Genomic DNA, 26,074 nt, shown 5'->3' with positions numbered 1-26,074 from the left:
TTTACATTTACTTTACTATTTCCAACTCCAGCTGCAGGGACAAAGATCATGGAGCCAGATTTAAGCAGATAAACTGGGATTCTATTTGGAGGATTATTTTGCTGCAGCCACTGGTGCAGAATTGGAGAACGTTTGTATTAAATAATACAAAAACTATAAAATCCACATTAGATTACATGACAACACAGGACCCAGTGCAGTCTGTATATTCTGATTATTAATCAGTCTTGTTGTATCGGCTTCTGGCAGATATTATTTGACTTGTGCTGTTTTGATAATTTATGACGATCCCTAAGCAGCCCAGACCACACTGAGCATGTGCACAGTCTTGGTCTTGCAAAGATGTTTAACAAAGTTACAAGATGGTGACCCCCTGTGGCCAACTTTGAAAGCATAAATTATTTCTTTAATTAGGCTTCTGCCTATGTTTGGTATGTCATGAATATGAATTCCAGATGTTGCTGTGAGATCTAAAAGAAGTCTTTTCTGTCACACTTTGGTTTATCAGTCAATAATGTCTTCTAGTTTTATGTTAGTAAGCAGGTTGTAGGTCTGTGGGCTACTTGTCTACTCCCATCATTCTCAGTTATAAAATCTGGAAACTTTAAGCCATCCCACAATTCCTCTCAACCACAGAGATTGCCCAAAGTTTGGCTTGGATCTGCCTATTTTACTCATTGGAAAGCAGGATTGTCTAATAAAAAATAACATAGGTCACACATATATGTTCTTTACACACAATTTTATATCCAGGGTAATCAAGCCAAAAATTAGACAACTTGCTTGTGGGATGCCAGATGGGACACGTTAGCAACATAATTATATGATTCTGTTTCATTGAAACCCATAAATGAGAATGGTTGACAGGACAATGAGATGTTGCATTGTTACGAAGCCTGTGATTCCTAATAAGATGGAAATCACTTGTGTACTCTAGATGCATCCATGCTTATCATTATGTTGCCTGTAGGGCAGTAATCTGGAAAATATCACAAGGCAAAATGTATTATAGTGATTGCACATATCCCTTTAAACATTTTCCTGGAACTGTGCTTTAAAGTGGCTGATGCATACAAGGCTTACAGAAAATGACATGGCTGCTATTATATGGTGGTTTTTCTCTGGGTAGTGCAGTTCTGCTTGCTTGCTTTCAGAAAACAAATGGACCCTTGGATGATCCATTAATTCACATTTCCTAGCAGATAACCCTGATATTTACAAATGTATATGGGTTTTATCTGTCACAGATATGTTGAGCAGGTCTATGAAGAGGATTTATACCTTGGGCCTACTAGTGCCTTAAAGGAATTGTTCAGTGCCCCCCCTTCAAGTCGCTGACTAACTCAGAGTTAGAGAGCTGAAAAGCAGGAAGTTATATTCTGTTCTGTTATGTTAGACATGTATGTATGTATAGTCACTCCAGCTTTTATACATTATATTTGTGGCTAACTAACTATATGAAAAACATGTTTTTTTTTACACTGTACTGTTCCTTTAATGCAGCCCTGGATATGTAGATATATCTACTGACCAAGAGGGCATTTGTAAAGTAGACCCATCTGTCCCAGAAATGTACAGTATGTGTAAGACAGATGAAATGTAAGATTCCGTGAACATTTCTTTGAGATTAACATTTCCGAATTAGCCCCTAGAGAATCCAAGCTTTATGCCAACAGATCAGATACCCGTAAATATAGCAGTACTGTGTATCACATTCAATGAAAAGCCTTTCCAAATGAGCACAGATACAATATTTTAAAGGATCACATTTAAATATGAATAAATACACTATTTATGGATTAATGAAATAAAACACAACCCAAAATGCATCTCATGTGATTTATAAAAAATGTGTTGCTTGGGAAATTCAAGCAAGAGTTCTACAAATTGTAAACATTTTCAAAAGGACACTTTTAATGACCACTGGAGAGATGTTTTTACGTTGGATGATAATAGGGGTCATTAATGGACACAAGTGCAAAGCAAAGTGCAATTTTAAGTGCAATCACCATGTTTCTTTCCATAATGTAGCATTTTCCCCAGAATCCCAGCATCATTGCAGTCGAAAGGGGGAGTTGTGCCTGATTACAGTTGGTTCACACAGATTTCCCTGCAGTCAGCTGCATGTAAGGCACAAGCGTGGGATATAAAGTGCCTTCCCTGTGGTTGGCAGACACCCACTGTAATTAAATGCACATACAGGACCTTTGCTAAAAAATGTAGGCATCTTCAGAGGAAGTGCCATGGTGGGCATTCTCCATCCAAGCTTTCCTAAAGCTTAGTGGCTTAAATCCTGCCAACTACACCAAATGTAAAGCGCTTACCCATGGCTGGCTGTCACCCACTGTTATTAAATGCACATTCAGAGCCTTTGCTGAATGAATTAAGCATCTTTACACAAGTGCGATGAACTCAAACAAACTCTATTGCAGGGAGGCAGGCTCTGGTTGCCGCCAAACATGATAATTATACAATACTTATTACTTTTGCTGATTATTTCTCTCTCACACACACAGCTTGAGTGTGTCTCACCAAGCCTCCAGGGCCCTTTCCCACCAGAATGCACACACAGAGTGCATTATGGACAAATAGCAGGGGACCTTTTTTCCCATAAAGATGATCACCACAACAGAGGCCCCCCCTTTAGAATAGAGGAAAAGAACTTTAATTTGAAGCAGCGTTGGTGGTTCTTCCCAGTGAGGGCAGTGAGTTTGTGGAATGCACTGCCATTTGAGGTTGTGAGGGCTGATTCTGCTAATGCTTCTAAGAGGGGCTTGGATGATTTCTTGGACAAGCATAATATCATTGGCTATTGTGATACTAAAATCTACAGTTAGTATAGATATTGGTGTATATAGTATATGTGAGTGTATGGAGGGGTCTGTGTGTGTATGTATGGACACTGGGTTTTAATTGTAGGGGTTGAACTTAATAGGCTTTATTCTTTTTTCAACCCAACTTTACTATGTAACTATGTTAGCTGTCCTGGGGTGGTTCTCTTTCTCCCTTTCTCTGCTGTGTCTGCACATACACATAAGGCAGAAAGACACTGGCTTTTAGAGGCTCCTGCAGGGGATTTCCCCTACAGGCCAACCATTGGGGTTGCTGGCTGGCTGAACTACCAAATTACCCTACTATTTACACTTGAAAAATAAAAGTTATTTTTCACCTCTTTACAGGCACATGCACCTAATTCTTTGGACGCAGGGCAGTGAGGGATCACCGGAGCTTCCACCTGACCCAGAGGTGGCGGTAGCTCCAGAATTCCTCTACTTCAGTAGGTGCAACTCTGCTTGATTTGAATGGGAGGCAGGAAGGACTGAGTGGTGCTGAGTGCCTATATGGAAACAAAAAGAGAACCTCTTGACAAACCATTATCCAATATAATGTAAATACCTGTTTCCTTACCTGTATAACATACTAATTTATTATTACAAATGACAAATGAAGCCTTTTAATTTTCTATAGAGGCTGTCTTCACTTCAGCCCAACCTACTTAGTGCTGCCAAAGCCATTTGTCTCATTCATTGCTTCTTCTCCACTACATCATTTAGATTATTTATGCATTCATTCTACAAAGCTCAAAATCACTGCACACATTTTCCATGTAATCCAAATCTACATTCAGTCTAATCCATAGTTTACACCAGCTTCAAATAAACAGGGTTTGATGGATACATGGGATATGACCCTATTACATATTAAAAGGAAAATTTTATTTCTACATTTGTATTATATCAACATTACTCTATGTAGGAGAGACTGTTTTATTTATCCCCTAAAGGGAACCTTATTTAATTGATTTTTTTTTATTTATAAATGTTTAGGGGCTGTCATACTTCTTTTTCAAAAATAACAAAGTCTTTCATAGAGATAAACCCGCACCAACCTTAACGCCCTAATCCAACTTGAAACAAACACTTCCCGCTGCTCCAGTTCATATACCCGTGCCAGCCCCATCCCATCTCTGACATCAGTGGAGGTTACAAGTCGTGCACCAGTATATAACTAAGCACCGACAACTGTAGTGGGGCTGGGATAGTGCTGAGAGGTCAGGGAGGAATAAGGGTACACCTACCCACAACCCGCTTCTTGGGACTATTGGTTAGCTCCAACACTTGGGTTTCTGCACATTACTACTCTGAGAGTTGTTTAAAAAATATATATATTTTTTTACATTTGTTTTTTTATAACAGTCTGTTCATGCTCACATTATATGTATGAAACATTTCATTGCATATCTCGCTCTGACACTTCGTTACCTGAAGGCTTTCAGAAAGCTTAAATATCATTGCGCACTAAATGAACCTGCATGGAATCGTATTAGGGTTAATTTTGCTGAAAAAATACATAAGTATTCACTTTTCTTGAACTTGGGATTCCCAGAAACTGGCAAATGAAAAGCGTGGAGCCTGTTCTAAATCAAGAGGATTTTTTTTATATGTAATCACAGCTTTAATCATTCCATTTGTCTCTTTTCATGGATATTAATGTCGGCCCCACTGTAATAACACTATCCTTTTCAGGCTTTTTAGCTTCCTGTGCAGTTTCCTAATGAGAAAACAAAACAAGCTTTTTGATCTCCTCAACTGGAACCAAAACCGTGGGGGGAGCTGGGTTTTTAAAATAATAATGAAGGATAAATGCAAAGTGACATTACAAGAAAAATGATGGAAAGCAATGATGCATTTATAGGGAATATTTGGATAATACACACATTGTGGTGACTTTAAATCTAGAATGTTTTGGAGAACTAAATATACAAACCATAGAATCTGAAAAAAAGGAACTTATCAACCCCCCTTTTTTTTGCAGAAATAAAGCTCCCAGCATGCCCCCACTAATTTGTTGTGACATGAAGATACTTTTCCCCCAGATTTGGGGTTCTGTAGGCTACCTATCCTTTATGGAAACATTAATATCATCTATACTCACTCTACCACCCTTATATTCCCCCCTTAAACATTGCACATTGTATTGCTGCTGGCCATAATGGTTCTCTAAAGCAAAATATTCTTTTTTCAGTCTTTGTTAATTCCTATAATATATGTAATGGTGCCTATCGTATTACTCCTCTCCCTGCTTCACATTATGAGGTCTTTCGATCCTTCCTGATAACATTTATTACACAGGCTTTGGACCACTTTAGCCATCCTTGCTGACTCAGAGTTTATTTTTCACTAATTAAAGATAACGCTAAAGCTATGATCTAGAAAGCGAATATATAAAACATTCCGTGCTATGTTATGATATAGCAAAGCGGTGCAGCTCGCAGTTAGATGACGGTGTCAGATTAGATATAAATTAGAAATGAGTGCTTTTGTATTCAAACCCAAGTTGACATCTGTAGCATTCAGTGAGACTTCGGCATGCAATGAAGTGCTTTATCATTCACACAGTAAACTTTCATCATTATTTGGAAATCATTTCAGTACAATAGCATATAAAGGTGGAAAGCTAAACTCTGCTGGCTGCTCGTTAGAAATGAATCCGTCTGGGTGAAGCAAACTATCCCAGTGGCTGGGACACTACTTGTCTTCATAATGTAGTTGCGGTTTCAGTGTGTATAAGAAAACAGCCAGGCCAATAGGTAAGTCACATGCCCACAGCATGCCAGCTCAGCGTTTAGTCATTCATGCTGATAATGCAGCAGATATACTGCATGGAGTGGATACAACAGCTCTAGACCTTGATGCAACCCACTGACCTGAAAGTCTCCAATCTGGACTAACAAACCTGGTGATCTTGTTGATTAAAAATGAGCCCATGCCCTCTATTAATACTTCATCTTACAGTATGAAATATTATCATTCTTTAGTTATGGAGCACTGTACACAGTCTTACATTGAAACACATCGGGGGTATTTTACTACATGCAAAACAAAAGGTGCGATCAGATAGGTTTATTTACACTTTGCAACCTGCCTTGCACATAGATGACTTGCTACAGGTCTCTGGGATCCAAAACATAGGACCAAGACCTGGATTTTCCCCCATGAATACAACACTGTTGTAAAGCAATTCATCAGTGCTTTATTAAAGACGGGCAGGCAGTGGGAGGTATAAAAACAGGTGCATAATTCATATACAAAAGTTAAAGAGCACTGCTCACCAGTGCCGGGCCAACCCGTCCAGGCCCCCTAGACAGCCTGGCTGGGCAAAGCGACCAATACGCAAGTGCGCATGCGGAAAAAAAACGTGAGTGCGCATGCAAAAAACGCGAGTGCGCATGCGCGAAAAAGACAAGTGCGCATAAGCAAAAGAAAGATACGCTCTAGAGCGAGAGATCACACACATCACCCAGAGCGGGGACTGGACTAGGGGGGTAGGAGAGGCTGAGAAGGTGCATGCCTGGCGCCCCACCAGCTTTGCGCCTTAGGCACGTGCCTACTCTGCCTACCCCTAGTTCCGGTCCTGCTGATCACAACAAGACCATATGGCAGGCATTAAGGAGAGGGCTGGATGGAATGAACACTAATGGGGTGTGCCTTTGCGTCCCTTAGTACTCATGCTCTTCCGTTTAGGGTCTAAGTAAATTACCTCTATAATTTAAAAGTTTTATTTAGTTACTACAGTCATACATACATTCTAGAGGCAGGAAGGTTACATGCTACCACCCAGTATTTTTTTGGACTGTCAGAGGTCAAGTCAAGAGTCAAGAGTGAGTTTATTGTCATTTCATCCATATACGTTTGTACCGGACAACAGACAAAAAGTGCAAGTGCAAAAATATGCAACTGCTGCAAGACAGGACCGCATAGTGAAGGGACAGGACAAGACACTCAGTTATATGTTAAGTAAATAATGCTAAACGTCAGACATGATAACCCACCTAAATATGTGATGTGTGTGCATCTTTGGGACCTTGGGTAATAAACTGCACTGGGCTGGGAAATGGTTCTTTATTTCTGCTCATAACTAAAATAATTATAATTTGTATTGCTGAATAATTTGTTCAACCAATCAGGTTTTAGCCAGAGGAAGGAACCGACTTTGCACAATTGCCTATATTACATAAATAAAGAGGAAAGTTACTCCATGCTAAACCACAATCAAAATAGAAAAGCATTTTTGATAGATCTGATATTTCAGTGGTGGAGGCTGAAACTTAAAACTAAAAAACTAATGTTGCCATTTGCTTTTACGTTTAGGACGAAAAGAAAAAAAAACACAAGGCAGGATGTAAAACCATGCCCCATTTATTCTGAACTCAGTGATTTCCTCATTTTATAATTTTAGGTTACACTTTAATAGAGGATACAGCATATTTCCTGTTTGACAAAACAAGATGTGTTGCAACACTGCTCCTATTTCTACAGCGATTGAATCCCTCCAGCGACTCTTACTGTATGATAATTAATTACAGATTTGCTGGTTTAAGTATAAATTAATAACCCTGTGTTTTTTTTAAAAAAAAGACATGCCTTTAATTTTATTAAAAATCAGAAAAACAGACATGGGTCCAATGTTTTTTTTTTTACATTGTTAATGTCAGTTATTTCTGTCCTGTACATGTATGCTGGTTTATTTACTCCTATATTGTAACACTATTGTTTTTAGATAATACATTATCATGGCTGTTTGAAAAAATGTCCTAGAAAGAAAATGTTTTTGTGTATAAAACAGTGTTTAGAATGCCACAGCTGTAGTATTTATTCTTTGTCCATGTTTATTGCTATGTTGCACTGCTGATATTAGGAGGCATGATTTGAATAATTTTTCTCTGAAAAATCGGAGCGACAAAATGTCACAATAAAAACCGAGAGCCAATTTGTTTCATACAATTGACGCTCCAAAAACTAAACTTTTTGAGTTTTTACTGTAAAAACTCCTTTTTGGATTATTAGATGAGAACCCCACATTTTTTTGATTATCCAGCAAAGATCACTGTGTCAACAATCAACTTCAGGGACATTTGCCACAGACTTCTACATGACCTTGACAGGTTTGAGATGACGTATTTTCGGATTTAGATTTTTAGCAGCTTTGGGGTATGATAAATCTCTAAAAAATTCAGGGTTTTTTTTCACAAAAAATTTGAGTTTTCCCCCTAAAGACCTTAACTAGAAAAAATTGAGGTTTAATAAATGGGCTGGTTTTGCTTTCAATAAAGATTAATTATATCTGAGTTTAATTTTGATCAATTGCATGGCACTGTTTTATTATAACAGTGAAAATGGATTTAAAATTTGGATCATTTGGATAAATTGAAGTCTATGAGAGATGGCCTTTCTGTAATTCCGAGCCTTCTGAATAATGGGTTTCCAGATAATGGATCCCATACCTGTACAGCCATTCAGCTTTTACTTCCCTGTACTGTTAGATCAAACGGAATGTTGTCATGATACTTGAACTCGTTCCTCTGAATTAGGAATTCCCTACTCTTTTTCGGCCAGGAAGTATTTCTGCAACTGATGGGAACCAGTATGGGCACATGCTTTGCACCCCAATATGCCAACCTCTTCATGGCAAAACTAGAATAGGACATCCTCTCCACCTGCAACACCAAGCCTTCGACATACCTCCGCTATATAAATAACATATTCATAATCTGGACAAGAACTTATTCAGTTTCACAAACAGTTTCAAGACTTTCATCCAACTATCAATTGTAATGAATATGAGCTACTCCCCCACTCACATACAATTTCTAGACACAACCATTCACATCAGCGAAAATACTATTCAAACCACCATATATCGAAAGCAAACAGACAAACCAAGCCTCCTAACCTAAAGTCACTAATAACAAGTGCCTTATTGCACCCCACCAAAAATGGAACATACCCCTGTGGCAAAAACAATGCAAAACCTGCCCACACATCCTGACGTCAGACAAACAACCAATTTTGGACACATTAGAGGAATACAGCATCCATGGTCACTACAAATGTTCTTCTTCTTCCAATGTGGTGTACTTAATACAAGGCACTAAATGCAAAACATGGGACTGTATATAGGAGAGACTGGACAAAGTGGGAATAGAAAATAATGGAAACTTTTAATTCTCTGAAGAATGTACTAAACCTGGGCCCTGGATTTTTGGCTAATTGTGTGGACTAAAAAAGGACTGCACCAGGTCAGAAATACCAACATGTCTGGATCTGGACTAAGAGATCATATGGAATTCCTTTGATTCTACACTCCAATAATTCAGCACTAATATACTTAGGGTAGGGGCACACGGCGCGATTTCGCCGCGATTCTGCGCTAAGCGAGTTGTCGCTGCGTTTTTTAAGCCGAAATAGCTTTGCTAACTTTGGCGCTGGCGTCAATGCAAATCGCGGCGAAATCGCTGCGCTAATTCACACGCGGCGATTCGTTTTCTATTGTCGTCCGAAGTTGCCTCGCTGGGCGTTTCCGGGCGACAGTAGAAAAAGAATCGCCGCGTGTGAATTAGCGCAGCGATTTCGCCACGATTTGCATTGACGCCAGCGCCAAAGTTAGCAAAGCTATTTCGGCTTAAAAAACGCAGCGACAACTCGCCCAGCGCAGAATCGCGGCAAAATCGCGCCGTGTGCCCCTAGCCTAATACTCAGCCTCTTTGACCCACATTATCTTGTACCTTATCTGCTTGTCTCTTGCAGATCCCCTCGTAAATGACTTTGACACCTTACACATAGATTGATATTCCTTTGTGTTGGTCATTTGACCCATGAATGTTGTGTATATATATATATATATATATATATATATATATATATATATATATATATATATATATATATATATATACCAGGGAACACCACAGTTTCAGTGTAATCAGCTTGAAAAAGGAACTAAAATGTTCTGAAAGCTTGCTATGATTATATTAGTTGGCCAATAAAGGTATCACCTTTATACCACTTTTGTTATTTTTTATTTCAAAAGGGTTGCCCTGTACCCTACTCTGCCAGATCCATTCTTATACCATATGTCCTTGTTTACTCTGCTTCTAAATAGATTCAGCCATCTATCTTCCTGGGTCAATCTCTCTTGCTTTTCCACCCCCCTGTCAATGCTACTGTACTTCACTCACTGGCCCATTTACTGAAAATGCATGCTGTGCTACTCTATTACCCATTATATCAGATGCCTCCTGTTCTGCTAACCATTCTGCAACACATCATAATATGCAGAGACAATGCTAGTGGCCCCAGAGATGGCTGACCTAGTTTGAAGCACTTTAGTTGAATTATTCCTTTGTACTCTATGCTGCCTGATTACTTGGGACCTGGCTGATGAAGCCATGGAAGTATTGTGGCTGTAGTTATATCAACAACTAGGTTGTACCTACCCCCTTTCCCCCAAACTGCACATGCATACCTTTTCATTTAGTGCCTTCAGTGATTAGACGTTACCATGGTTTTCATACATTTACAGTATACATTGAAGAATGAAATGCAAACATTATTTGCCAGTGAATGATATAGTTATTTTGGCTTTGCACCCTGTTTGCATTAAATATAAATACAATAAAATAATTCTTTTTATATTAGAATAATATTGACTTTTTTGGTGAGTACAAGGTTGAAGAGGGATTAAAAGTAGTTAAAGAGGTAGGGAATGGAATGAGGAGGGCGAGGATGTCCAATCTAAAGAATGTTAATGTTTACATGAGTATGCCTTATGCTAAGTGGAGGAGTGGATATTGAGGCATTGAGGCAATGTCAGTTATTATTGCCTTGTTTCTCCAATTACTTCTGGTAAGTCATAGGACTGTGTCTCTTTGATATGTTTGAACAGTTGAACTGTTGAAGTGGTGGCACTGACAGGATTTATACAACAACAGAATAATTCTTGCAGTATAAGAATTCACAATATACAGCCAAAGAGACGCTAAGCGATTAAATGATCCACCCACATCAATGACATCATAGTTGTAAGAAAACACACCTGTGAAAATAAAATGGACTCGTGGTTGTAACAATGGGCTCCTGTCTGTTGTAACCCATAATGAGGCCAACTCCTGCAAATCCGTCAGCATCCAATGTGGGGTCACAGGGTAGCAATCAATGAGGTAACAAGGTACCCTCATAGTTACATAGTTAAATCGGGTTGAAAAAATACAAAGTCCATCAAGTTCAACCCCTCCAAATGAAAACCCAGTATCCATACACACCCCTCCATACTTTCACATAAATTATATATACCCCTCGCTAATGGTTATTACAGTAAAGGTGGACGAGCTGCCGAAAGGCACACAACAGACTAAGGCAATATGCATAAGATTCTCCTCACATAACGGGACATATTGTAGACCAATACTTGCCCTGTAAGTTATACCCCAGTGTTGTATACACGAAGGGAGTGCTAATCTCCATCAAATCTCCAGATAGCACCTTACCATATGAACAGGCGTATGTGTCATATGGGGTGAATGTGTTTGTCCCAGCCACATATCTGTAATTAAGATAAAATAACATGCTCCCAGCTTCTCAGTAGTGGCAAAGAGTGCCTAGACCGACAAACGAACAACATCTGGAGTCACTTACATGGGTCTTTGGTGTGGGTCAAAAAACGAAAGTAAGGTGAATTAGCATACGGACAGCAAAACATGGATGGGAATTACTTCAGCGACTGTGAGTAAATAGTGCTGGTATGAGCCCAAATAAGCACTTAAAGTCCAGCAGATATAGGATTATCCATATAGGAGTAAGATATACAAATGTCCATAGAGTAATCACAAGGTATACACAGTTAGAATCAGATCAAATATCAAAATAGTTCTAAACAAAGCAACCCAATGGTTGTGACTCCCGCAAGGACAGGTTATCATGTACACAACAAAGGTAGAGGTGCAGGTCAGTCTGTAATTAATTTTGAGTCTTTTGCTCATGTAGGGGTGGGGAAAATCAGATCTGCTTAGTAGGCACCGACATGTGGTGCAATCCGGACATCTATAGCAACCCAGTTTTCTGTTACTGGATAGCCAATTGGTTTGTCCAGCCCCATGTCCTTTGAAGTCAGTTACCATCAAAATGTCCTTCAGATTCCTCTTCCGTCTGTACCCCATCATCGGCTTAGGTGCCTGGAAGAGGGACAAAGACTCATCCATGGATATCATAGGCCAATAAGCCTTAATTATTCCAGAGAATCACTTGTGCGGTTTGTAGGTAGATGAATCAGAGAGCTGTGACAGAATTTCCTCACGGTAGAATTTATAGTCGAGCAACACAATTGCTCCGCCTTTATTTGCTGGTCTAATAACCAAGTCCTTATCATTTTTAAGAGATCCAATGGTCTCCCGTTCTGCTTTGGAGAAACAAGGGAACCCATGGTTCTGTTGGGTGATTTTGGCGGTTACTGAAAATCCAAATGCCAGGTGGTGTGTTGGGGCGGGTCAAAAAAGTTTGTGGCTTTAAACAGGGGAGCAGTCTTAGTTGCGGTGTCTCTAAAGTGCTCTTTCAATTTAAGTTTCCCAATGTACCAATGTATATCGATTAAGAAGTCAAAGGTATCAGGTTTCTGGTGGGGTACCCCTTGCTGAGTAGTGTGAGGAGTGAGTATGTGATGACTCAGGTTGAAAATCACATTCTCCTGGCTCGGGGTGGTTTGCCTTTTATACTTGTGCCCGCCCCGTCTGGGATGTCTGCGCCGACTTTCCCCCTGTCTGTGTCTTTTTTGGATCATGTGGTTACCCCTAAAAAAGGATCTGAGTTCGTGGGGTGGAACTTGAGTCAGTTGAGGTAGTTGTGGTAGTTAGATAAGTATACACTGTGCAACTGTAAATCAGCCTCTCTCTTTTTCAAATTAAAAATTTCAAAATACATATATATATATATATATATAGTCAGTTGTACAATTATTTATTGCCTTGCTTCTGTAAACTCTCGGAAGGTGTTAATGTATTTGTATGCTTTTCACAGCTCTATTGTTCTCTGCTTCTTTAGCCACAACATTCCGTACATCCTCCCGTGGCCTTCCTGTACTGCGATTATTTTGTTACAAGTTCAAATGAGGTAAATAAAAAATACAATACAGCATAACAGCGCCCCAACCCCCCCCCCCCCAAATGTTTGCTCATAGACTTTACAAAGTTCTCTAAATTTATGTCTAGCAGAGAAATTTCCCTGCAATAATTACAGCTAGAGGGGACATATATTTGCCATCTTACACTACTCCCTAAAATAGAAGGAAAGTACCCTTGTGTTACTTAATTAACATTTTACCAAAGACATTACTAGCACTATTGCACTGGCTGCTTTACCAGGTTGTTTATCACTTTGCAATGAAGTATATTAACCAATCCCCATCTTGTGGGGAACAGCAGTATATCATTGGCAGAGCTTTGATTAGCTTATGGTAGAAACACCCACAACCCACAGGGAATGTGCATCAGGACATCCCACCACTCATTTGTAATATAGGCGGCATATTAATAGGGTCTATGCGTAGCTCCAATAAAGTTAAGGATTGTGTTTATTCCAAATGTAGGTGCCAAACTATTATTTATCACAGGCTAAGCAAGAACATGTTAGAATTTAGTGTCCTCCTTGCAATCCTAAAGATAAGGAGGACCCAAAGTGCCACACATCACCAGTTGCAGAGTTTAGTAATTAAATGGTGCTGCCCCCTACAGCTCAGGAGTTGCATTGTACTCACATCTTTTATTGGAATTTATGAATGTACCTTCCTTTGTATCAACTCACACAGCTGGATCTTCTGATATTTCTCAGGCTTTTAGCTCCCTCTCCTGGGGGTCCCTTGATTCTAGCATGATGTAAGATGTATACAGACTTGCCTAGATCTACTGCAAGACCCATTTGCTAAAATTACACAGCCCTCTATTTTGACACTGTTGTCCAACATTCTACTGCCAATTAAACACTTTAAATATATGTACTAAACAAGCTCTTTGACTTAAATAGACAACTCCTTATGTTATTAGTAGCCTAAAAGTATTCATAACCACTCAGCAACCGTTCATACATGTTCCAGACATGTATCTCTATTAGGCTCTCCCTTCAAATAAAGAGACCAATTATCTTCTGTTCCTAGACCCCTATAGTTGCAATTCTAAGAGGCATCTTGGGCTCTCCCTTAATAGGGTAGCCTTTAAATAAACTATGTGTACCAGATAATTTAGACTGAAGCCGGTAACCTTGTGTCCTGAATATAAAAACAAGCATCACTCACTGGAAGCTTGTACTTTGCTTTAGTTTTCCAAGAGATCCCCTGGGCTCTAAACTGACCTTGGATGCTTTCCTGTTCATGGGGTTGCCTAGCAACTGCATGTTAGCACATACTCAGCGGAAGGAGCAGTGAGCTCCATGACCCACTTGATCCGTAGATGAGCTTTTACTTTACTTTTTTGTCTGATTTCTTTTTCTCTTAGTTTTCTTTCTGTTTCCAGTATACTTTCTGTTTCTTCTTGCACTCGAGGATTCTCTTCTTTTAGAGTTAGATGCTCTTTATCTTTCTATTATATTTAAGTAGAAGGAAGCCATGTCCAGAGGCATGCCAAACAAATGGGAGAGAGTCAATGAACAAAACAGAATAAATGTATTGATATATGTTAAAAAACACAGCAAGACTTTGTGTTCTTGATTGCCATTATTAGAAATGTCAGAAATACTTGAAAAAAAAGGTATAAAGGGCTAATTCGGGAATGTAACTGCCTTCTGGTATGCTAAAACGGCTGCAAAATTGCTCAGGTATTAAAGGAGAATGAAAGGTTGAAACTAAGTAAGCTTTATCAGAAAGGTCTATATAAATACACCAGTAAACCCTCAAAGTAATGCTGCTCTGAGTCCGCTGTCAAAAGAAACACTGCATTTCCTTCCTTTTATTGTGTACTCATGGACTTCTGTATCAGACTTCCTTCTTTCAGCATAAACCTCCAGGGCTAGGTCTTGAGCATGCTCAGTTTGCTCTTCTCTCCTCCTCCCTCCTCCCCTCCCTGCTGTAATCTGAGCTCAGAGCTATGAGCGAGCAGGAAGAGACTCAAGCAGGAAGTGATGTCACAGCAAGCTAATACTGCAGCTGCTATCCTAAACAAAGAAAGAGAATTTCTAGAGCTGTTTACTGTTACCATAGCTGTATGGTAACACATTCTGCAGAATAAATATGGTGTTATTTCTTGCACTATTATGGCTAATCTATTGGCAATAAAATGCTTCGTTAGCTTTCCTTCTCCTTGAATGGCAAGAAGTACTTGTGGGGAGCTCCAATGCACCTGCCCAGCCTCCTTTAACATTCAGTGCAGACACTGGGGCTCATTTATCAACACTGAGTATGTTTGTCCATGGGCAGTAACCCATGGCAACCAATCATTGTTGGTTGTTGTATTAATTGTTCTACTTGCAGCTGGCTTTAAAAAGCTAATCACTGATTGGTTGCTATGGGTAACTGCCCATGGGCGAACTGATTCCATAAAACCCAAGAATGCCATAAAACCCAGTCTGGACATGGTGGTAATTCCTATGTTCCACAAGTGGCTTGCTGGAAGTGTTGCTCTACAAATGCTAGCTGCAACTTGAGCCCAATTTATGGAAACTAATTAGCATGCCTTTTTGCATATTGGAATACAGTGAAACCTCGATTTTAAGTACCCTGATTTTACGTTTTCCTGCATTTTACATTTTTTATTTGTGGTCCCACCAATTTATAATGCATTTCAATGGGTGCATTTCCCTGATATTAAGTAATGTTTTCCCGGATTTTACATCAAAAGTGTGTCCTGATGTACCCAAAAACTGCTTTTTTCCTCTGTAAATGTTATTATTTGTGAAAAAAAGAGGTTTAAAATACTAACCAGATGTTTATTTTGCCATGGTTCTGCCTGTAAATGGTCAATTCCAATTAGTCTGCATCTTATACAGTCCTGCACCAATCACTTATTGCTTAAGGTTGTGTATGTGACCGACAGAGACTCCTTGCACAGGCCCCCCATAGTGTAACATTAACACTACAATGTTTAACCCTTGTTATTAACACAGTAAATATTGTATATCAAAGTAAAACGGACTCCTGTGCTTATATCCTTTCAGTACTTGAAGAAAAGGTTACTTTAACACATTTCCCTGATCTTACATTTTCCCGGGTTTTACACAATTTTTTCCTGGTCCCCTGAAAAACGTAAAATGGGGATTTTACTATAAGTTATAGAAAAATGATCGGCTCCCAGCTCACCATTCAGACTGGAGAGACTGCACAGTCCTCAGAGTTCCCAATGCCTCACGGTCTTCCAAAAAAAACGGAAAGCAGCACGGATTCCAGTTAAAGTAAAATTCTAGTCTTTATTGACTCCACATTTAAAACAAGGCAGTAGGACCAAGGCCTTATGTATTTTGGGCTATTTTTGTTGCCCTATCTGTGGCATTATACCATGAAACCATGATGAATAGCTGACCACTCATACAGATGCATGTTACAGATTTCATTGCTTCGTGTGGAACCAGAGAAGCTGAACTAATTATTAATGACTACTCAGCCATGTAGGTCATGAAGGTCACAGTTTTTTAAAAGCTAATCAGGAGAGCAATTCCCTTTAAAAGCAAACTTTATAAAATCTACATGCTGCAGCGTTGATTAGTAATTCATTTAGATGGCAGCAAAGAAACCAGTGTAGCAACCAGATGGCTGAAATTGCAAACTGGAGAGCTGCTCAATAAAAAGCTAAATAACTCAAAAACCACAAATAATAAAAAATGATAACCCATTGCAAATTTTCCCAGAATATCAATCTCTACTTCATACTAAAAGGTGAAGAACCCCTTTAAAGGCCATATAAGTGCTCATCTATGTGCAGTTTCTTACCTTGCAGATTCAACATTTTTCAAAGAGTTTATCAACCGGAGCAAATCTTTGCATCTCCAGTATCTGGCACAATATTGTGCCTCTGATTATGGTGGGCAATCTGTATATTTATAAACATTCTTCTAAGCAGGCATATCTGACTCCAGATTCCAGTACATTAACAAGCCCATATTTAAATATAGCCACAAGACTACTCATTTACCAATTAGTCATTTGGCTATTCTGAGTGAATTACATCTTGTTTAATCAAGTTAAATAATAATAGTAATCTCGTTATGGTCCTATAGCTCTTTGGAGCCCTCTATTTTTTTCCTAATCTATTGTCCCAGTGTTGGTATACACTTTGCCTTCAAAGGGCAAATATTTACAATCTGGGTGGGTGGGGGGGTTTATGTACTGTACATCCTTAGTGTATTGAATAATGCACAGTTACAAAGCAAGTTATTCTTTGTAACTCTGCTCACATCTTTGATTTGATTTGAATGTTTTGGAAATCATCCTCCTGGATTAAAATGTGTCTCTGTTTATTAAACGTGGCTTGCACTCTTTATTTGATCCAGTGTTGTTTTCCAGCAAAGGTTAAACTTTATCCTTAACATATGCATGTGTACATTCTTTTCCTTAGCCAGCTGTTATCTGGCACATGTTGTATTTTTCCTGTTGGTAACTTTAGAAATAACTTACATCTTATAATTATCTTGGCAGTTTCCTAGTGCAGATGCGATGTACCAGCAACTGTTAGTTACAGTATCTCCTTCTCCTTCCAACTCCCTTCATAATATGTTCTTTCTTTTATTTTATCTGCCGGCATTAGGTGTGTGTGCAATTTCCAATAACTTTTTTGTTTTCCTTGACTTGCAATGTGTTGGTGATTTTCCAGTTTTATATGCAATGACAGGTAATGTTTATATAATGTGAGATGGTAGCAGATAAACTATTGGAGAGAAGGTGTATTTGGACTAAATATACAGAGCTCAAGAAAAGGTTTCGTTTAACAAGAAGGGAAACAACCGACTTATTCGTTTGACTGGATCTTGTAAATTCTGGGAACTTTCCATTATTCACATTTTAAATAAAATTGCTTGGCATTTGGGTGTGGGCAGAAGTGCAAGGGCTCATGCCAGATAAAATATCCATAGTTCAGGGCTTCACTGTAACCTGTGTCAGCCGCTGCTTCATAACTTACATGTCTTAATGATGTGCAATTTACTGGATCGATAGGGGGCTGGGGGCCGGGGGGGGGCGTTAATGTGCCTTCCAACCCTCATGCTTTGCTGAATGCACAGGGCTGCCCAATATGGAGAGGAGTGACCTGTGGTCATTAATTTGGGCTGGAAGACAGTATGGAAAGTGCCAGTTTTTTGCACTTTTCACCCTGCCTTCTTGTTTGCAATTGTCAAGGCCAAACAACGCTTACAATGTTTAAGTCGGCACCACGGAGGAAGCTGCAATGCAGGCAAACAGAAACAGTCCAAGTTGTGGTACACAATGGCTTAAGAGGCTACAAGTTGTAATCCAGGCAATGGCAATCAGCATAGTTAGGAACAGACTGAAGGGTCAGGAACCAAAGATCAGAAAATTTAGTGCACCCAAGAAGAACCTACAGTATATTCGGGCATTTAACCCTGGTCTATGGCATCTTTTTATTTTGAATTTTCACACTGAAATGCAGCACAAGGACATCATGTGCCACAAATCGCCATGCTGCTGATGTCACTATGCCGCCATGAGTGTCGCCATCTTGAAGACAGTAACAGACCAGTGTTTTCTTTCAGTGTTTTTTAACAAAACTACAGGGTCTGTGGTAAGGTTTACTGTAGAACTTGTGGCAGGCCCTTGACATGGCACACCCTGATAATTTCACTAGAAGTATTCCTCACCTCTTTAAAGTCTGGGTACCCCTAAAATTAAGTCTTTTTCTGTAGCATTCTTGTGGTCATAAAAATAAGCAGTGAAGTAGGAAAGATGAAGTTGATGTATCAGCCATAATCAGGCCCGGACTGACAATCTGTGGGTTCTGGCAAATGCCAGAGGGGCTGCTATAAGGTGCCATAGAAAGTCAGTATTAAATGGGCTGGTGGAGGCTATTTGGGCCTCTGTGTGGGCTGATTGGGCCTCTGTGTACCTGAAATGGCAGGGCCTAATTTAATTCTAAGTCCGGACCTGGCCATAACCTTGCACAATTAAGCCTAAATGTATATGCTTATGTATATCACACAACAGGTACAAGGTCTCATTTTTTTAGAGTTAAAGACACAACAATAAATATATTTTCTGGGACATCATCACCTATGCCATTAGATATACCAATGGTTTGCCAACAGATTACTTTATAGTCATCACTGTTTGTAAAATCAGAATTCTATATCCATAGGACTTTGTACCCCCCATGAACTTTGTCACCAGTCAGTGTGCCATGCTGCCAACTCAAGAACTTCCCACAAAGACTCATATGAGTAATCCTAATGTTGGGAAACAGAGAAACCCCGTTAAAATGAATGAATTTCCTAAATAATATGCAGTAACAATGACCTCCCTGAAGTACAAGGGTGGATTTGTTTTTCAATCTGCAGACACATTTGTCTTGAGAGTTAAAGTTCTGTTATGTTCACAAAAGGTTTGAGCACATCTGTAGCCGATTTCCTGTTACAGAATAAAAATAATATATAATAGTGTGGTGATCTAGGTATATTGCCAAATGTAAAATTGTTGTGAAATACTAAAAGAAATAGTTCTCCTTTTTGTTCAAGCCTTTCACAAGCAGCCAAACAACTTCCTTATTTCACATGGAAAAAAAAAGAACAGATTTCCATGGGGAAAAAAAATAAATTATTCGCCCTAAAAGGGAAAGTCTATATAAACAAGCTCTTTGACTAACAAGGGAAGCTTGAATAACTGCAGGGTGCCAGTTGTTAGGTACCTTATGAATGAAGTTGCTTCTGAAGAACAGTAGTATTTGTGCAGCGGCGTAACTACACTTCCCAACCCGCCTGCCCGCATGCACCGCCCACTTCTTCCTCATGCCCGCCCACTACCTGCCCCTCCCACGCAGCGCTGGAGCAGCCTGCATCCCTCTTCCCTGTCCAAAGGTAAGATAGTGGCTGGGGGGTTTCCATGTAGCTGTAGAGAAAGTAGACCCTCCAGTCAGGGCCTCCTACGACCACAGGGTCTACTTCCTCTATAGATACGTCACTGTATTTGCACCTCAATGTGTGCAGTTAATTCCCTTCTGAATTTTCAGCTGTTTCTGCGTTGTAATTCCCTGACTCTCCCCCTATTCATTTCCTTTCATACCATTCTATTAGTCTCATCTGTTTCTTACTCACTTTCCACCGAGGACCAGATTCTTCCTAAATATCAGGATCTGCTCCTTTTGCTTCTCGAAATCTTTATATGATCTAAACCATGGAAAGTAAATAGAAAAATAGCAGTTATCACACTTTAAAAGTAAATCAATTGCATATGAGTCATAAAAGCTAAAATGGAAAAAAATGGAACTTTAACAATTTTGCTTAGACTCATATTTGTAAGAAAAATGATACACTTGTATTATATAGCATACTGCTGCCTACTTGTGTGCAATTCCTAAATTTAATTCACAGTTTTACTGACAAATAACAGTTTTGCTATAAACGGATATGCATCTAATTAACTTATACAAAAAAGTAATTCATAAAGAGGATATTGTAACACATACTGTACTTTATGAAGGGCAATGACACACGGGGAGATTTGTGGCCCGTGTTAAAAATTTGCTACCAGTGGGTGACATCTCCCCCAAAATTCCTTGCCCTTTGCTAACATTGTAATTACTACCAGTAAATTAAATTACTCGAAGTAATTCAGCTTAATTGTGGAAAATTTGGAAATCTGTCATTTTCTAGCGATTAACCTGAATTGCCGCAAGTAATGCAATATTTTTTGCGGTGATCACATAGGTCAAGGAATTTTGGGAGAGATTTTTCGCCTACATTAAATTAAATTTTTAACATGGCTCACAAATCTCCCGTGTGTCATAGCCCTTATAACGTAGAGTAGGTGGTAAATATGCTTTGTATCAATTACTCTTTTGTATTATTTAAAACCATAAGCTGCATACCCAGCATTGGACTGGGGTTGTCCAGGCCCGTCGGGGCTGCTGTATTAGGGGCCCACACATGCCCCCCAACCACCCCCACGGGCACTCAGCTCCAGCCTCAACCACCTTCCACCTCCTTTGGCCAGCATACATTCTTATCTCTTCTTGCGGCCACAATCAGGGCGGGGGTAGTTCAGGGAGTAACGTCTCAGATGGCTGTGGGAGCAGGTTTTTTCCCCCCAGTGTCCCATCAGCCCATTCCAACCCTGTGCATACCCCAAACCAAAGAGGGAATCCTAATAAGCCTAATGAGTGAATATGTAAATGGACAGGTAATTGCCCTTTTGAGTGCACCAACTACTCAGACACTCACCCCACACTTGTTATGTGTGTGATGTTGAAGGAGAACTAAAGCTTAACTGAAGAAGTAGGGCAGAAATGTTGTACAATATGTATTGGATTTCTATACCAGGCCAAGGCCCCCACAGTCCTTTGGCAGTAAATATCTGTGCCCCCAAAGATGCCCCAGTAGTTCCCCATTTCTTTTCTGCTGATTCACAGCACATGCTCTGTGCAATTACTGAGCTTGGGGACCCACTCACAATATACTTTACAAATATAATATAAATGTCACAATATAAGACTGATTAGTAAATAATTCAGATTATTGGTACATGGCAGCTCAGAAACTAGCACAATTAGCATCAGAATGTATTAATCATCTTTGGGATTAGTTGATATGGCAGACAAACCTCATTTTCTGCTAGATAAATTGCGACGACCCCTAAACTTAGCTTCTCAACAGCTACTTAAAGCACACTGAGCATGTGCATGTCACTGACAGTCCTAACAAAATGCAAGATGGGATACTCCTGTGGCAACTACATCATTACTACTATAGAGATGCTGAACCTTTAACCTGGTTTAGTAAGTTCAGTATATAAATGATGGCATTTCTAGACATTTTAATTTTCAGGGTTTAGTTTTCCTTTAAAAACCTTTTTTTTCTGCCAGTATACCCAGAATGTTTCACACAGCTCGTTCACTGACAAATAGCCTGCCAATTAAATACTCTCTGGGGGTTATTTATCAAAATCTGAAAATATCTCACTACTTTCTGAAATGTACTCCGACCAAATCCACACGAGTTATTTCCCCTTATTTATCAATACATTTTCATGAAAATTTCCTGTGGGGGAAAAAAATTGTGAAAAATTCAAATCGTACAAATTTTTCGTATTCAAAATCAGAAAAATCTGATTTTTTGGGGGGGATTTTTGTCCAAAAACCATGAAATCTTCGGATTATTGCACAAAACACAGATCAGGATATATTCGGGACTTCTTCTGAGATGACGGATTTTCGGATTTAGAGTTTTCCATCCTCTGGGTATAATAAATCCCCAAAAAATTACATTTTTTTTTCACAAAAAATTCAGATTTTATAGTAAAAAAACTCAAATTTTTCAAGTTTTTGCCACTTAGACTTTAATAAATAACCCCCTTTATCTTGTTTTTATTTAGAGTGATCTCTTAGGGGCACATTTACTATTGGTCGAATATCGAGGGTTAAATAACCATCGATATTCGAACCTCGAAGTAAAATCCTTCAACTTCAAATATCGAAGTCAAAGGACTTACCGCAATTCGATCGATCGAACGATTTGAAGGATTTTAATTCATCGATCAAACGATTTTCCTTCGATCCCAAATTGCTAGGAAAGCCTATGGGGACCTTCCCCATAGGCTAACATTGTACCTCGGTAGGTTTTAGGTGGCGAAGTAGGTGGTCGAAGTTTTTTTTAAAGAGACAGTACTTCGACTATCGAATGGTCGAATAGTCGAATGATTTTTAGTTCGAATCGTTCAATATGAAGTCGAAGTCGTAGTCGAAGGTCGAAGTAGCCAATTCAATGGTTAAAGTAGGCAAAAAAAACGTTGAAATTCGAAGTTTTTTTCATTCGAATCCTTCACTCGAGCTTACTAAATGTGCCTCTTATTGTTGCTCATTCAGTGAATGACAGAAGTTTATCTCCTCAAATGTTACAAAGAAGAATTCATACATAGACAAAATCTTTCTGCTTTATTTTATCCATAGAATAATTTGATCCAGGGACTGGTCCAATTGCCCCTCTGAAGCAAATTGGAGACTGGAGAGGCTTCAGATATTTGTTTTCTTTCCTCTTGATCAACTAGCAATTAGGAAGGTTATATAGTCATATATATATATATATATATAAAAGGTTGAACTTGATGAATTTGTGTCTTATTCCAAACAAATTTACTGTTACTATGTTATCCAGTTAGTGTACTTGGGTTATTCCGTTAAGGTTAGTTGGTTTAGCCTTCTTTTCCAAATTTGTCTGGATTAAAGACCCCCACAAAACACATTCTAATTGGCTAAAAAATGAAAAAGAACACCAGGTTACGGGAAGCCTATAATAGTTACCTTATTAGCAATGTCAATGTTCTTCACTCCACTTAGGGTCGGTGAACCCTGAGAATCAATAAAAAAACTGCAGGCAGTCTAGGTCATTAGGACATCTCCTAACCTAGTAGAGGTATGGGATCCATTATGCAGAAACCCGTTATACAGAAAGCTTTGAATTATGGGAAGGCTGTCTCCCATAGATTCCATTTTAATCAAATAATTCACATTTTTAAAAATGATTTCCTTTTTCTCTGTAATAATAAACCAATACCTTGTATTTGATCCCAACTAAGATATAATTAATACTTACTGGAGGAAAAACAATCCTATTGGGTTTAATTAATTTTTAAATGATTTTTTAGAAGACTTAAGGTATGGAGATCTAAATTATGGAAAGATCCCTTATCTGGAAAGCCCCAGGTCCTAAGCATTCTGGATAACAGGTCCCATAGCTGTAGTAGGATTAGAATTATCTTAAACTTTTCAGCTATTGAAGAGAAACTTTTTGGAAACCTCAGATAAGTTTCGTCAAGTTACTTATTCGGGTCATGAACCTGCCACCTCAAATAAATGGCCACTTTTTCCATCACACAGACAAATCCTATTTACTTAGGTTCCAGTTTAACAGGGCTGTAACTGTACTGGGCGTATTCCACGGGTGTCCACAGAAAATTTTCCGGGGGTGGGGGGCAAGGAGGCAAAGGAATCACACAAATTACTTGGACCAATATTTTGGTTTCAGAATCTAGAAAACATTTCTATAATGTGGAAAGTAGTTCAAATTGCATACATATAGCATTCTCATGTTCTCTGTTACTGACATCATTCCAATTTGACCCGGCAAGTGGGTGGCCTAATCAGGCTTAGATAGGCTCAATCAGTGACCTCTCCAAGTGAGCAGATATTGCAGTGTATGACCAGCTTAATGTATTCAATTGTGTATTCACAGGATTTGCATAAGAGAATAAGCAACACACAGTTTACGTAGTTATTTTGAATTCTTTCATAAAATTCTATAATTTAAAGAGTATCTTTTTAAACCCCAGCCTAGTAAGGGTCAAGGGTGTCTTCTCTCTGGGTTTACATTTTGACCTTTTGCTCTTTCACAAAGCTAGCAAGCATTATACCTACACACACATAATTCTGCTCTAATGCATGTACATTTAGCATGTTGAGTCAGTCCATCAGATTAAATAGCCATTTTGCTAGTCTGTGTATAACCAAAGCAGTGGTTCACATTCAAGAGAAATAAAATGTTCATGTGGACTGAGAGTGGACAAACTGAGCAGCTGTTGAGAAGCTAAGCTTAGGGGTTGTCACAAATTATTCAGCAGAAAATAAGGTTGGCCTGTCATACAAGCTGATGCTACAGGGCTGATTATTAAATTCTAATGCTAGTCAGGGGTGCTTTGCCAATGAGGCAAGTTGAGGCTGTCGCCTCAGGCAGCAGCACCCCACTAGGTACCAGGGGCAGCAAAAATGCTGCTCCAGAGTGAATTTCCAGGGGAGGGGGGCAGCAGCAACTGCTGCTGCCTCAGGCGGCAGAGAGGCCAGGATCGCCCCTGATGCTAGTTGCACTGGTTTCTGGGCTGCCATGTAGTAATTATCTGTATTAATTAATTATATATATAGCCTAAATTTGTGACATTCATATTCTATTTGTACTGTATATTGTGAGTGGGTCCCTAAGCTCAGCAAGTGACAGCAGCACAGAGCAGGTGCAGTGAATCAGCAGAAAAGAAGGTGGGGAGCTACTGGGGCATCTTCGGAGACAAAGATCTTTACTGCTAAAGGGCTGTGGTTGCCTTGGGTTGGTACAGAAGCCCAAAACATAATGTACAACATTTCATTAGTTTAACTTTCCTTGTCCTTTAAAGTAACAACAGCAGGAAAACACGTGTACAACAAATGTCTTTTACTTTGGCTGCCAACAACCTACTTTCTAGGTGGTTGGCAAAGGGGTTAACATAATTGATGTTTAAGCATTCTGTTCGCTAAGGGAAAGCTGCATTATTACCACAGTCTGTGGTGGTTTAGAAGGCAAAGGGTTATAGACAAGAGTCATCTAATTAGAAGGCATGATAGTACAGTACTTACACTGTGGGGAGGAATAGGCATAGGTGGGCTTAAAGCAGAAACAAAGAAGTAGAGGAATGGCAGGAACAAAAGTAGGGTTGCCACTTTTTCTCAAAAAAAAATACCGGCCTTCCTTTATTTTTATGGGTTTCACCTATAAATAACATTGGCATCAAGCATCGTTTTTACCAGGCTGGTGGCAACCCTAAGCGAAAGGGACTGATGTTTAAATATATATATGCAGCGCTATAGTAAACTGACTTTACTTTGGTCAGTTTAAGCTACTATCAGTGTGTGGTTATACCACATATGAGGCCCTCTCTCTCAGGGGTAAGCCCTCGCAGCGGGGTGGAGGCAGGGTGTAGTGCAACTGTAACCAGGTGCAATAGCACAATGATGGGCACCAGTAGTTCTTTAACGCTTAAACAATGAACTGTCTTTATTTAACATAGCACATAGCACATATCAGATATCCACAATGGAGTATAGAACAATCAGACAGCATAAAGGTAGCATATACTCACAGAACCAGTATAGGTTGAATCCCTGCAGGCCAGGGAATATACAGCAGAGAGTGTGGCCGCTTGTGAGGGGTATTGCCCAGTTTTCAGGATCTGTCAGTGTCTAGGGGAATTCCTATCATCCCTAGTCTCAACACTTTAGTCGTTACTTCGGGTCAGTAATACCCTGGGATCTTAATCCCTCTAATATCCTCGGCGGAGCCTTGAGCTGCTCAACTAAATAACCTCT

Source organism: Xenopus laevis, chromosome 6L (assembly GCF_017654675.1).
Source record: "Xenopus laevis strain J_2021 chromosome 6L, Xenopus_laevis_v10.1, whole genome shotgun sequence".
Classification (NCBI taxonomy): domain Eukaryota; kingdom Metazoa; phylum Chordata; class Amphibia; order Anura; family Pipidae; genus Xenopus; species Xenopus laevis.
This window is presented reverse-complemented; position numbering follows the sequence as displayed.